Source organism: Ambystoma mexicanum, chromosome 1q (assembly GCF_040938575.1).
Source record: "Ambystoma mexicanum isolate Mex_15411 chromosome 1q, UKY_AmexF1_1, whole genome shotgun sequence".
Taxonomy (NCBI): Eukaryota; Metazoa; Chordata; class Amphibia; order Caudata; family Ambystomatidae; genus Ambystoma; species Ambystoma mexicanum.
In genome coordinates this window covers 226,473,280-226,487,854 of record NC_090922.1, presented here as the reverse complement: position 1 = coordinate 226,487,854, position 14,575 = coordinate 226,473,280, and the positions used below count along the sequence as shown (strand labels likewise).

The 14,575-nt window shown below is 40.5% G+C and overlaps 1 pseudogene; it reads left to right on the top strand.

Annotated features, from left to right (window-relative positions):
- LOC138554554 (extracellular calcium-sensing receptor-like) overlaps window positions 1–14,575 on the top strand; it is a 142,798-nt pseudogene that overhangs the window by 55,015 nt on the left and 73,208 nt on the right.

Here is a 14,575-nt window from a genome sequence, read left to right as displayed (position 1 = left end):
ATTGATAATCCTATGTGCATGATAGTAAAACATACACTCTCAGAAAGATCATCTAGACAATGTAGACAGATATTTGCAGCAAAGATATCTTTTCGAACATAACATAAGACTATTCTAAAAACTTAATACAGTTATATGCAAAAGGACACACTAAAAAAAAGTAAATAAAATGTAATATAGACATACAGGGGCCAATTGACAACTAATCCTTTTGATTGATCTCCAACCATGAAATAGTTCAAGGTAATCCCTTGTTTATTCCAACACTAGATATCTAACATTTATTAATTGAAGTGCTTGTGTGTTAGTAAAGTGTCAATAATTACTCCACAGCAATGTCTCACACGCGGCACGCCAGTTCTTGCCTTACATGGATGCATGGGATTAAACCCATGATAGAGATTCACTATTATACACAAAGTGAGCAGAATGGAATTAGAAGTATAGATGAGGTGATTTCGGTGCATTTTGCCTGCAGATATTGCTATTCAGGATGCGTAGGGCTATTTGCCAGGAATTTCAAGCCTAATGCATTACTGTGCAGTAATAGTGTGAATTTTGAAGTAGTAATTAACTTCTTCGTCCTATATTTTCTTATGATTTAGTTGCGTACAGCCTTGAAAAAGCCCTGCAGGGTGAAACTCACGGCCATGTAGTCGCCATTTCCCACTATTCATTATTGTCACTTTACTAACAAATGAGCACTTCAATTAATAAGTGTTAGATATGTAGTGTTGGAATCAACAAGTGATTACCTTGAACTATTTCATGGTTGGACATTTTGGTAAACTACAATCTGTAGAGTGATAGCATTGGGACCTGTTGGTTATTATAAGTGGATGCACCAGCACTGAGTTGTGTGTTGGTTTTTCCCAAGTGCAGCAGCACTTTGCACATACACAAATAACTAATTTATATTAGCAGTACAGGTGCATCCACACATGTCTGACAACCCACACATGCCTTAAGAATCCTTTTTTGCTTCAAGTTACTAAATCACACAAGATGTGGGTTTTAAGACCTTTTATTAGACTAACTGAAAATGCTATGCAGAGATGGAGCAGTGCATTAGCATTTAAAGTCCCACAACTTTTCATGAGATGGTGCACAGTGAAACGATTGGTAAACGCAGGACAATTCATTTTCAAAGCAAAGAGGAAAAAAGGGGAAAGGGTCATTTTAAAATTCATTTACTGAAAGAACTGTATACATGGAATAGAATGCACGTATGGAATTTCTGCCTTATCTAAAAGACCATAAAAACCTCTGGAAGCCAGAGCAACATGCAAACGTGGGAAAACAGTCCATATTTCTACCTGGCGCAGAAAGTGGTCTGGTGTGGTGCTGGTGTCATTTTGTAGTCTTTTTGCTGTTTCCACAATTGGAGGAGGAGTGTGCAACCTACTGTTTAAAACAGCATTACACGTGCGTAGCGCGGAGCAGAGAGTGGTCTGCTGTGGTGTTGGTGTCATTTTGCAGTCTTTTTGCTGTTTCCCCGATTGGAGGAGGAGTGTGCAACCTACTGTTTAAAACAGAATTGCACGCGCAGAGCAGAGAGTGGTCTGCTGTGGTCCACAGTGGAACAAGGGCTAGGGCCCGGATTGACGCCATCACAGATTAATCTCCTTGGCAAGGTGGATGTTTTGGTGAGTAGCAGAGTAAAAGGTGTACCCCCTCAATCGCATATCCGTGGGAACAACTGTCTTTTGCCATATTGAAATGCCACATTGAAATCTGCGAATTGTGTGTTGGGTGTCTCGGTTAATCTGCATTGACAAGACAAAGCCAGAAGAAGAATTTTTCTTGATAGCAGCCTCACGTGCAGGAACAGGGCACATAAACGGTGCCCTCTTATTACGATCTCTAATTTCTCTGTGTCCAAATATGGTCTATACATACAACTTGCAAAGTGCGGTTGTAGGGGATGATTTGAGAGCCCCTAAATTCGAAGGAACCCACGTGTGAGGGGGTAGATTGAAAAACCATCTGAAATTTCATTTCAAGTCTGCAATATGTTCACAGTCACAAAGATTAACATTGCAAGGAAAATTAATTTATGATAATCAGCCTCCCTCGTCTTCTGGCCTAAATGTACAGGGGGAATGTGAAACCATGGCTATTTGTACACCAAACCATCTCACCTCGATGGAAGCACAAGCGGTACGTTCAGAATATACTCAGACTGAGACAACTTTAAAAAAAAACATATCCGATTTTTTTCCAATTTGGAAAAGTCGGAGCCTGAATGACGTTGCCCAGATGGAAACAAGCGAATCAATGGATCTATTGGTGCAAAGTCATGGATCCGGTAGAGATCATCAATCTACCCCCTAGCCATGGAATATGGACATAGGAAGGAAAGTAAACTCACAAACACCTCTGGAAATTTCTTTTGAGCTGAATGCAATCTCACTCTCAGAGAAGGACTTGCCGGATATTCACCAAAGACCAAAAGAAGAGCAACAGAAGGACATTAAATCAATCCATGTTATTCAAGAGCCCACGAAGGAGTGATCTAACGTCGGCAGTGCCCCCACTCTCTCCACACTCAATTTCATACTAACCTCGCTAGTGAACGTTTTTGAACTATTGAGAGGCGAAGTGCCTCAGCACACAGGAGTACTGATGGAATTGACAAGAGATATGGAAGAAAGTGAGAGCACCCTAGTGGGATTAAAGACTGTAATAAACTCACTAGGAGAAGATGCCTTGACAAATTTAAAATCGGACACAAACAACCAGAATTACTGACTGCCAAACAAGTAAATTGGGAGGGTGAAAACATGGAATTGAGAATATTGAATGAGAATGTAAAAGATATGAGGAAAGAGATGCACTGTTATCATAATAAATGCAGATCTGGCGTGGATAACGCAGCACAGAAGGGAATAGAGCCGTTTTTGGATGACAAGCCCCTCTCAGAGTCAATTATGGAGGAATTTGTCTGTTTGGAATAGATATCAGAGGTTGGATACCTGCAAAATCAGACAATAGCACTACTCAGTTCAGGGAATAATCAGCTAATGCATGAATTTAAGGAGGCAAGCAGTAAGTCCAATGGGAAAACAAAGAAGAGACTGAAAAAAAGCAGGGAGTGCAAATAATAGAATCCATCTGAAAAAACAGCAGGTACAGAAAATAAAACATCAAAGAAGGAAAAAGACTTGTATGTCTGAGACAACACAATTTGTTTGCAAGCTAAAGCTGCCATTCGTTAGTGGGAAAGATTCATCAACAATGACCAAGCACATGGAAGTAGAAAAGAATAGAGAGACTTCATATGATGAGACCTAGGTGGCAAATAGCTCAGGTGGAAAGATGGCAGTGGAAAATGGTATGGATGTATGCAACTAATGGCAATCACAGTGGGGGGGTTCAAACCGAAAAACAAGAGGAACTGAAAAGGCTGGCACCCATTTTCTTGTGTGGGAAAGCTAATGGCAAGGTCTTGAGAGATGCTAACTTGGTTCTCGGATATCCCAGTGATCCAAACTGTGCTCAAGAAAATAAGCAAACAGGACATAACCGTGCTGTTAACAAGGCAAACGATAAATTAAGTCAGATAGGGCTGCAGTAAAATTGTAGTTATCCATTCACAGAGGATGATAGAGTAAGGAATCATACTTTGAAGCGTGCCCAAAGACATCTGGGAGGCAAGGTACAAAGACCTGTAAATGCCTTGGTGAACAGAAGGGACAGGAAAATAACCATCAACAGAAGAGATCACAGGGTATCTTGTCATTTGGTGTACCAAATGTTTGGATGAAACATTTGGATGTGACTAGTAAGAGGTCAAGGCCACTCAATCGTAGTACAATATTATCGATCTTCAAAGTAGTACCAGACTTGTTCTATTTGTCAACTGTAGACATTGAGTATATCCGGTTTCCACATGCTAAATGCACTGATAAAGTGGAAATGTGAATAAAGTCAAGGTTGGAAGTAAGTGCCATTCTAGCGGCAGGTGATGAATTGTTAATGACGGCTTTGTCGTTTGCTCTGAATTGTTGCATGATAGCAGCTCAATGGGAAGGAGAAAAGGTACCTTTGAAACGGAAGGTCACGATGGCCATGAATGTAACAATGATGTTAAAAACTATGCAGGACAACAGGCTAGAACCCAGTGCACTTGTCAAGGCCAAAGGCAATTAATAAGCTAGGTCCTAATTCAAAGGAAAGCAATAATGTGGCTGCTGCGGGTGGTTCTGTGTATATGCAACCTATGCCCAAGGTATCCAAGGTAATGTAACATACAAGAAGGTACACAACCACACTGCGCAATTGCAAAGTATTTTTATGTTTGAAAGAACTAAGGATGAATATAGCCAACACATGTTTTGACCAACAGGTCTTTTTCCAGGCTGAACATTTTCTAATTATGGCCTCTTGATATGGAAAGAGGCTGATTCTATTTATTCAAGCCACAAGTGAGCGCATCAAATCTAAATGTGCTCCAATTTGCAAGACACGAGTGCAGAGTACCATGCTATTGAATGAGTGCTTTTCAGCCGTACAAGGGCCGCCTTGTGCACTTTTACATTTATACATTTATGATATACTTATTTAGTTACAGTCTGATACCCATAATGGGCAGATAGAAACAACAAAACAGATATAGTAGCAGTGACATACAGGAAGTGATACATGGTGTTTGGCCTACTGGTTCCAAGGTTACAGGGGAAACACAGTCAACCATACGATGGAAGCTACAAGATGTTGGTGGGAGACCCGCGATTACAATGAATTACGTGTACGGCTGAAAAGCACTGTAATTGTGTACCTTCTTGTATGTTACATAACAATGATCTTCACCTAGACAGACATCTAAATCTAAATGAGTCTAAGCAAGCTGATGGCAAAGCCACTATCTGGGCCCTCACACCTGACATCTTGTGGCAGATCTTTCAGAAGATGGGGCTGCCTGACAAGTCCCTTTAGTAAAATAAGAAGTGAGGCTGATAGGCTGGAATACAAGAGGTTCTGGTTCATTTAAAAACATGGTGACTAAGGAATATGTATTCAATCAGTTTGACATAATTGTCTTCCAAGAGATGTGGTTAAAGATAAGTTTCAAGGTGGAGGAGTTCTCAGTATTTGAGCAGTTACTATGGGCAAGGGAGAAGGGCAGCCATCGGGAGGAGTCTTGATTGCATGTAGAAATTCAATTTTTGAGAATTCCATACGTTTTTGTAATACAACATCAGGGACTCTGGCTGTAAAAACTCACATTAGGAGTGAAAAATCTATCCAAGTATGGTTAGTGATCAATTTCTATTGGAGCCGCTCCTGTTCCACCCTCTTGGATTTCCAGCAGTCGGTCTCAGATCTGCTCATTAGAATCGAGGTACAATATCCCTCTGCTAGTATTATCTTAATGGGAGTTTTGAATTCCAAATGTATATGAACCAGTGTTCCGGGAGGTGAAGTATTTTAGAGAACCATTGGCAAATGGAAAGAGCCGGAATTGTTTTCTCGCCGAGTGTAATTTATTGATGGCTAATGGGTACATTGAGGGAGACATTCCCACTTCATCAACATGGAAGAGGGGTGAGTGGTGTTCGACTATTGATTACCTCTTCCTTTCCAAGGACTTGTTTGAGAAATGTAGCCATTTCCGCATTAAACAAGGGGGCTCAAGTGATCATGTAATGCTAGAAGGTAAAATTTTGCATCTGATAATGACTACAAATGCAGCAAATTGTAAAATGTGAAGAATACTTTAGGGAGGAATTAGGAATAAATAATGGGAGGAATTTAGAGGAGCTGTGAAATTTAGGGGGGGCGGATGTGACCTTATTAATAAGTTGCATAATATCTTAAGTATAAGGTGCCATAATGAATTAGCAACAACCTGTAGTCCAAAGAATTTTGTATGCTTTTTATGGGATTTAAATCCTCCTGAAATAGTGGGAAAACAACCAACATTCCAGTTGAAACATGGATTTGATGACAGAACCTGGGAAAGGAAAAGAAAACTGAGAAGAGCAGTGTGTGCTTTAAAATGTAAGCATCTGGCAGAAGATGTGTTTTTGAGAGAACTGAAAACACTGAGAAATTAGTATAGAAACTGGCCTAGATCTAATAAATATTTGTGCCTGCAATGGGATAGTGAAATGATGCTAAGGATGGTGGGTCAGACCAATTAGAGAAACCTTTGGTTATTGATTAATTCAATCAAGGTATCCCAGAGTAATCTCCAAAGTGGTATCATACAGGAAGATGTCTGGCTTGAGGACCTGATAAAGCCATATGGCAATACGCCAGATCACATGTATGAATCCGCAAAGGGAGTAAATTGGGAGTTGAACATCACACATGAGGGAATAGAAGATCTGAGGAAAAAATCATCATACTCTCGGGCCGCACGGCGTAGTGGGTTGTCTAATCATATATTAAAATCTGATACTAATCTGTGGTTCCGTTTCTTATCAGTACTAATCAAAGAAGTAGTTAGGACCAGACATCTTCCCGACTCATGGAGGAGATCCATTATTATACCAATTTATAAAAATGGAGATCGGGCGGATCAAATGAATTACTGCCCGATCTCGCTCTTGGACACAGATAGTAACCTTTTTGCAGGTTTTTATATTAAAAGAAACATGGGCGGAGGCATGTGGAATCTGATCAAAACATCAAATTGGCTTTTGAAGGGGTCTTTCAACATCCTTGAATGGTCTGGTAATGAGTACTTTGTGCAGTGGGTCTTTTCAAATGGGAGGGCCCACGCTATACAGAGCCTGGATTGATTTATCCTAGGCCTTTGACACAATAAATAGAGAGCATTTGTGGGGCAAGTTGAAGAACTGGGGGCTGCCAGAGTCTTTATTAGTGATCATAGTGGAGCTGCATAAGGACTCACACCTGCAGGTTAGGCGGTGCTTTCAAGACTGAAAGGGGGATAAAAAGAAAAGGTCAGGCGTGCTCTCTAGTTCCCAGTCTTTTTAATCCTTAAACTAGTAATAACAGGGTTTGATTCCAGCAATTAAAGGGGAATAAGGGGGGGTTGCTTAATTGCACCATTCCTTTTCAACCTTCACTTGTCTGATATAGCTAAGAGTCTGGAAGGGTCCGTGTTGGCAAGTCCTAGAGTGAGGAAGGAGAGGATTCATTGGATTGTCTACGCGGATGATATCATGCTTCTAGACTGTACCCCGATAGGTGTCCAATGTCTGCTGGGTGCTCTAGAAGACTACGCAAGGCTGAATGAACTAAAGATAAATCCACAAAAGTCTAAAATAGTGAAATTTAAGTGTCCGCTAAAGATAGAGCATTCGTTTATAAGGCACTTAGATGTTATTCCAGTTTATAACTAAGTCATATACTTGGTCTTCAAATTGCAGTGTTTCCCAGCCAAGGCATATTTAACAACAATTCTGGAGGGGAAAATATTACAACTATTCTTGCAAATGAAAGAGAATCTTGTATTTGTACCATAAATTCTCATTAACACGAGTCATAAAGTTCTATATTAGTAAGGTCACTCCTTCTATGCTATATGGACTAGATGCAAATCCAGTGTCTAGGTTAATTGTTTGGAAATGGCTGGAAGGCAAACTGTGGAAACATATATTGGATCTGCTTAAATGTGTACCAATTGCCAGTGTGAGGTATGAATTGAGCCTTCAGTCAATGAGATCTCTGATGCAGTGGAGGTTAGTGCAATTATACAGGCTCATCTTGGCTCCACCTAGGAGCTCATTGTACGAAGATGTTGGATATGTGCTGGGGGAAAACATTAACAGTTACCTGATTGATTTGAAAGCACAAGTGTTAGAAATTCTAAGGGGATGTGACCGCTCAGAAACGGATCTCATCCAAAATCTCATGAACGTGAAAGAGTGCTTGAAAAGGGTGGATTGGATTAACAAGATCACGTTGATGCATAGATCGTCTTTGTCGCAGTCATTGTCATGTTTGGGCAAACTGAGTGCCTGGCGGCCCATGTATCTAAGGGGATTTCCGGATCCTCAGGGGAAATCAGAATTCTTGAGATTTCGTCTCAATCTATTACCGATGAGAGAAATCCTACATACTAGACATAGGGAAGAGGATAGGAACAATTTCTGCAGCCTTTGTGGTTGAACTGGTTCACAGACTCTGAGGCATGTCCTAATAAACAGTGTTGGCACTTGGGATCTGAGAGTCATGAAACTGTCAAGATTTTTTGGTATGGTCTGGTGGCTAACAACGCCTTCCTTCTGTGAAAAAGAATGGTGTCACGTCATGAAATATTACTGACAATGGAAATCATGAAATTGTTGAAAGAGTTTTTATTACTGTGTTGTTTTAATTGTATCTTCATGTGAAAAATCATAATTTAGGACTAAACACAATTAAAAAAAAGTCTACCTGAGATTTGCATTTTAGGAAAACAAATCCTTTTCATGTGTAACTGTTGAATGTAATATGTTTTAACTTTACACCATCTGATGAGGAATTATGTGGTAATTTGAAAGCTAATGCACTGTTCCATCTCTAAATATTATTTTTGTTTAGTCCTATCAAAGGGTATCAAAGCCTGCATCTTGTCTGATGGTAATACTGGACTATCGTTGCTGAACTTTTCTTTGCACTGTAAATTACTGAAGATGTAAGCTATTGCTAATTGACTCATTTTTAGTTTAGACTATTAAGTGGTGCTTAAGTGCTACCTATAAGCAGAAACTATGGCATTGGAGTACAGGTAGAGGGAAAATCACGATGAGGAGGGAACAGAGCTTGTGGGTGTTGTTTTTGGCATTTACCACCCATTGACTGCCCATGGCCATGCTTATCCCTATGGCCATTCCCACCCACTCTTTGCCCATGCTCACCCAAAACACATCCCCCGGATCTCTTTGAGCTCGCTCCATCAAGTAGTAAAATCAAGCTTAGCCCAACAGTGTTTTTCTCATCAGTCTGCTTTGAGTTAATGCCTTAATTGCATCTGATAATGACTACAAGTGCAATAAAAATGTCTTATTCAAGTGTGCCTTCAGCTAAAGGAAGAGAGAGAGTATGAGGAGTCCAAATATTGCAAAGGTGTTTTTGAAGTTATATTAATTAGGTTATTTTGTGGAATTATTTGTTTTGGTGTTTTTAAGGTGAATGATAGGACTGGATTTTATTGGGTTTTCTGTTGAAGTCATTTGTCGTGATTTTGTCTAATAGTTGTGTAAAAATGATTTATTGTATATTCATGTTGTTTTCAAGGATGTATCATTATATACCAAATAAGCATATGACTGAATGATAAACATTTTTGGGGGAGTGCATTTTCTCCATCCAGGCACATCTTTCACAATCACTAAACTCCCTAAGCCGGACCTGGGAACTCCCACTTTTGCTGGTCTTAGAGTATGCTAAAAGCTTTTGCCGATCACGTGTACGACATTTAGTTGATTTGGATTACTCAAAAATAACTTATGACGTTTTCAAGGAAAAAGCAACATTTATCCATGGTTAAGCCTTTTAAAGCAGCCGATAATACTTAAGAATTTAAATATGTAAATTATAGCTTATAAACCTACTTTTAGGGTAATAAACTTATAGAAGGGTAATATTTGCTTTCAAATTTGATATTGAGTAAAGCAAGGAGCCCTTCACCAGCTGAGGATGGTCAAGAGGGGTGCATTTGGTGGAAGTGCAGAGAGAAAGGGGTACACCAAGTCAGAAAAGCAGCCTCATCAGCAAGCATATAGGAGAGGCTCTTCCTTACCTATAACAAAGAACATGGGAAAAAGCCCAGAAAATGTGCTCCTTAGCTTGATGGCATAGGATAGTTAAAGAGCACTTTTCGAGTTGTTGTGATTGCATTTCACAGCTAGAGTGGACAGTAGTCTAGGTTCTTGATGTAATCATCCTGTGCAGGCCAATTGCCTCCCCCACCCCTGCCCGCTCAACCTGAGGATGAGATCACAATTTGCAAATAAATCAGGACGTCGGCATACTAGGCATTCAGAGGGAAGGCACACGCTATGAAAACTGTTTCTAGATCTACTACTTAAAGAAATCTAGACAAAAAGCGAAAATGCAGTACGCAATAAAAGAAGATAGGAGATCCTGGATGAAAAGGCCCAAAGGTGAGAATAGTTCAAAATAAGTGGAGCAATCCAGGTCCAACTTTAAGTTACAAACAAAAATTGACAACGCTGATAGGTTTGGGCTTGGCCATATGAATGGTTATGTCATCATATGCCGTGTATAGTTTCCACCTGTAACATATACTTTCACATGTGCCTCTGCTGCTGTCAGATGCCAAGTGCAACCTCAAATGGCAAAATAAAGCCATCGGACAGTTCAATCACCATATTTAAGGTATAGCCTCCCCATGTAACATATGTCATGTAACTGGGTCTTGGCGTTATTAATCATATGGCAAGTGCAACAATTCCCAATAATGCCCTTATATGCCCACCAGGTCATTATTATTAAGGTATAGACACATAGGTCACACCATCATATGTCAAGTGCAGCTGCAAGTACCTCAATGATATCATAATTAGCACTTTCAAAACTATTTAGCACCTCCTTCAAGGAGAGAAAGTTCCCAAAATGCGCGAAACATTTTCATGGCAACTCCCCTACGCTTTTAAACATAGTATTGTTCTGTAGTAATTGATGAAGAGGTCCTTTACAACAATTAAATAAATACCAGAAGCTCTACGGGGCTCTTCCTTCCCCTTCAGGGGCCGAAACAAATTAGGATTTCTGGGTAACATGTATTTTTCATATTGCTTGTGTTCATAGAAGAAAAATAATGTTTCAAAACGCAAAAGCCAATTTAAAGAACCAATCAACAGCGCGTCTAAAATGTATTTAAGGCCTCCAGAGGGTGGGGGCGCCCCCAAATGCAGGTGCAAGCTCTTTCTTGTTTGTTTTATAGGTCTTTAGAAATTGTGTTTTAAATGGGGGCAAGAAAGGCAGCCCAAGCCAGACGACAGTGCATGCATGGGGGGTTGATCAGGAAAAGACATGATGTGAGAGGAGATGGGGTTGGGGGCAGAGGCTTGTCACTTGTCACAAGAGGGACTTTTGAGCAACACATGACACAATGGCAGGCGCAGGAGCATCTTATGGTGGGAGAGATAACATGGAGGAGGAAACCAGCAGGGATCCCAGTCATAAAGGTGAAACGGGTACAGAACAGAATGTGTCCTCCTTTGCTTGTTTATTGGAACATGGGCAGACTATTCTCTTCAAGGTGAATGGGAGCCAGCACATAAGCAGCCCAAACAAATATAGTACTATGGTACCAAAATAAAAGACTGTCCATCCAAGGTTCTATAAATATAAGTGACTTCAAATGAACAAAAAATACAAATACATTAATAAAAAAGGCTATATACACATCTTTAAGAGGTGACACATAACATGTGGACCTTAAGAGAAAAGAGGCACTGTGACCCTGAAGATAGGGGGGAGACAGGCTATATTTTGAGCAGCAAATGTTCAAGTTCCTGAAGGTAAATATGGGGTCTTTAATGTCATTAGAACCCTTTAAGACATGTGTGGGAGACAGAACCACTACAAATACCTTCTGGGCATAGAGACAGGTTATTAGGTGCTTGAAAATGATCGATTTGCCATTGAGTATGGTTCCCAATGGATCATGTCCATTGAGACAGTAGAGTTAGCTCATGGCGGTCCAGCGCTGCAATGTGATCCTGCAGACGTGATCAGCTCGAAGTGGGTGAGGAACAGGAGATGGTTGAGTCGACGTCTCAAAGCAGTTGAGTAGGGACAACAAGGTCCAACGATGCAATGTGGTTCTTCAGTGAAGATCAGCTTGAAAATGGCTGAAGTGCAGGCAGGCGATGGTTGAGTCAGTGGCTCGACAGCTCGACTCGAATCGGAATTTAAAGGTTGGTGTCAAAGGGCAGCTCTAGGTGCTTGCAGCTGCTTGTAAAAATTACTCAAATTTGGTTGAGTCAGACCAAAAGTGAATCAAAGCTGAACAATGGTGTGCAGAGCTGTTCCTTGACTTGTAGTTGCTGGGGGACCCTATCTAGTGTCTCCAGGCCCAAGATAGGTCCTTGTTCTTCACTTACCAGCCTGGAAAGCTGCCAGAGACAACTTGCATGGGCTGTCACTTACAGATAACAGGATCCTGGGTATCAGTGCTCTCAGCTGCAGTTAGGTCTTGTCCAGTCACATGGCACCCAAATGTTTCTGTGGGAAAGGTGAGGGAACGGCCTGGCTCCTTTCTTGGAAGTCTTATTTTCACCTCTATGAAAGAGAACTTTGGGGCAGATTATACTCCCAAAAATGTTCCTGGTGAAATCCTTCTCCTGAAGTCCAAAGATGATTCAATGGAGGTGTTAGTCTCACCCCCTTAAATAGGAAATTAGTTGAGTCCATTCTAGCCTTCTTTTAGTGGATAGCCCTGGCTGCTGTGTTAAGAGTATTCTGCCTTGTAATGTCAGTCCCAGAGTCCTTTGTCCGCAAGAAGTGGGGAGGGTGAACAAGACGTGTGGGGTCCCTGGGTGATTCCAAGATGGTGGGGCCCTTCTATAGACTGCTATTCCTCTCCTGGCTATTTTAACTCTGCCCTCACTCCTATCTGCCCTGCATGTAAGAGTCTCTAGTAATTACAACTATAGGGGCCGCTCTTCTTGGAAGTCCTGGTTCCCAGTTTACCTTCAAATGGTTTATTTTGGGTGGAAACCGGTGGCTGATGCAGTTAAGCCCTGTCATTGAAATGTGTTGCTTACAACCAAGCTGAAAATAAAATGACACCAAAAGTTTATGATGAGTATAATTGTAGATTCCAAGAGGCCATCTTGTCAAGAGGAGAAGTGTCTTATATTCTGGTTTTATTCGATGAGAAGGCCCTGGAAGCACATATTTCTAGAATTAAATCAGGGCTACACACCATTAAAGACAGTTCCCTGCTATTGGAACTTTGGGTTCCATCAGGCCAGTTATTTTGAAAGAAAGAGCACACAGGCTACCCCCATCAGTTGATGGATATGAGTTATGGATTGTGCTGGAGCAAAGAACTAATCTGCACACATGGTCAGACCAACTAAAATCCAAACCATTTATTCAAACATCACAATAGATCACAGTATGAAAAACATAATATACAGCACATCTCATGCATTTAGCACATGGACATGACGTAGATCACTGGGTATACATCTACAGCCTCTGAAAACAGCTGTGCTGGAAAACAATCATCTACTTTTGCCTGAACTATCTAATAGCTCCACATTTGCTCTACATTTTGAGTGTGGTTAGTAACATTGTGACATACAGAGGCGTTGCTAGGGGGTGGCTAGGAGGGCTATAGCCCTAGGTCTTTTGGTTGCAGCCCCAGATAGAAGCTCAGGAGCTACAGCCAAAAGGCTAGCAAGCCCCGACATTAGCATAGCCCCAGATCTGTTCCAGACCTAGCAAATCCCCTGGTGACATAAGTCCCACATTGATGTTTGAATACATTGTTAGATTTTTAGTTGGTCTGACCATGTGTGGCGATTAGTTCTTTACTCCAGGACAATCCATAACTTATATCCATCAACTGATGTGTGCTATGGTGGCGTAGCCTGTGTGCTCTTTATTTTGTTTGCCGAGTTTCTCCCTCACGAGAAAGCCCTCCCCCCTTGTAACAGAAAAGAGGGATTTGAAATTGTGAAAAGGAGAGTGTTTTTCAAAAATCTTTTTGAAATAAATAGTCTGTTAGACTCGGACCAAATATGCCAGCTATTTTTTTCTAGCACAAGACTAGCAGTCAGAATTGCGATAGTACATTTTCTGGACTCCGTTTTATTGAAATCATAGAGTCATTTTATATTTGAAACCAATGATTTACATCAGTCCTTGAATTAAGTTGTGGAAAAGTATGGTTGTGATGTAATTTAAGGTCTCCAATGAGTTATGTTAATATTAAAGAGTACAGCATTTGAAGTGTAATATATATCAATGACCGTGTAAATTGAATAAGGAAAATTATAAATGTGAAAGTGAAAAATATTTTAAAAGTTAACATTTAGAAACCATGTATAATACTTATGTAGAAGTTTCGAAATGTTTTAATTTTATGTTAATATTTGAAAGGTTGATTTTTATCAACTAACCAAATAAAAAAAGAAGAAAAAAAAAAGAAAAGAGGGATTTACCCAGATTATACTACATGCATTCTGTTAAAGTAAGGAAGTAAGCAACTGTATGGAAAAAGCCTGCATGAGGAATCACAGGGCTAGCAAGACAATCACATCAACAAAGCCAGAAGACAGCCCTCCAGCGGCAACTCTCACCAACAGCTGTTTGGCGACTACTCTGCAGACCACATACTGGGGGAGGAAGAGACAGGGCATTTGCAATGATAATCTTAGTTAGCCCCCTTTATCGAGGATGAGACACGCTAAGGTAGCAGCAGATGTTGCACTGTTCATAAATGGATAGTGCATTTTGTATCTGGCACATTGTATGCAAGCCAGAAAGCCACTGTGACCCTCAAGGCATACTAAGGTAGCATTGGACACCATTCAAACCTTGAGAACATATGTGTGTAGCTGTACTGAAATCACTACATGGTCCTAACACTACATAGAGGCTGTAAAACACATTTGTTTTATTTGTGTGCAATAAA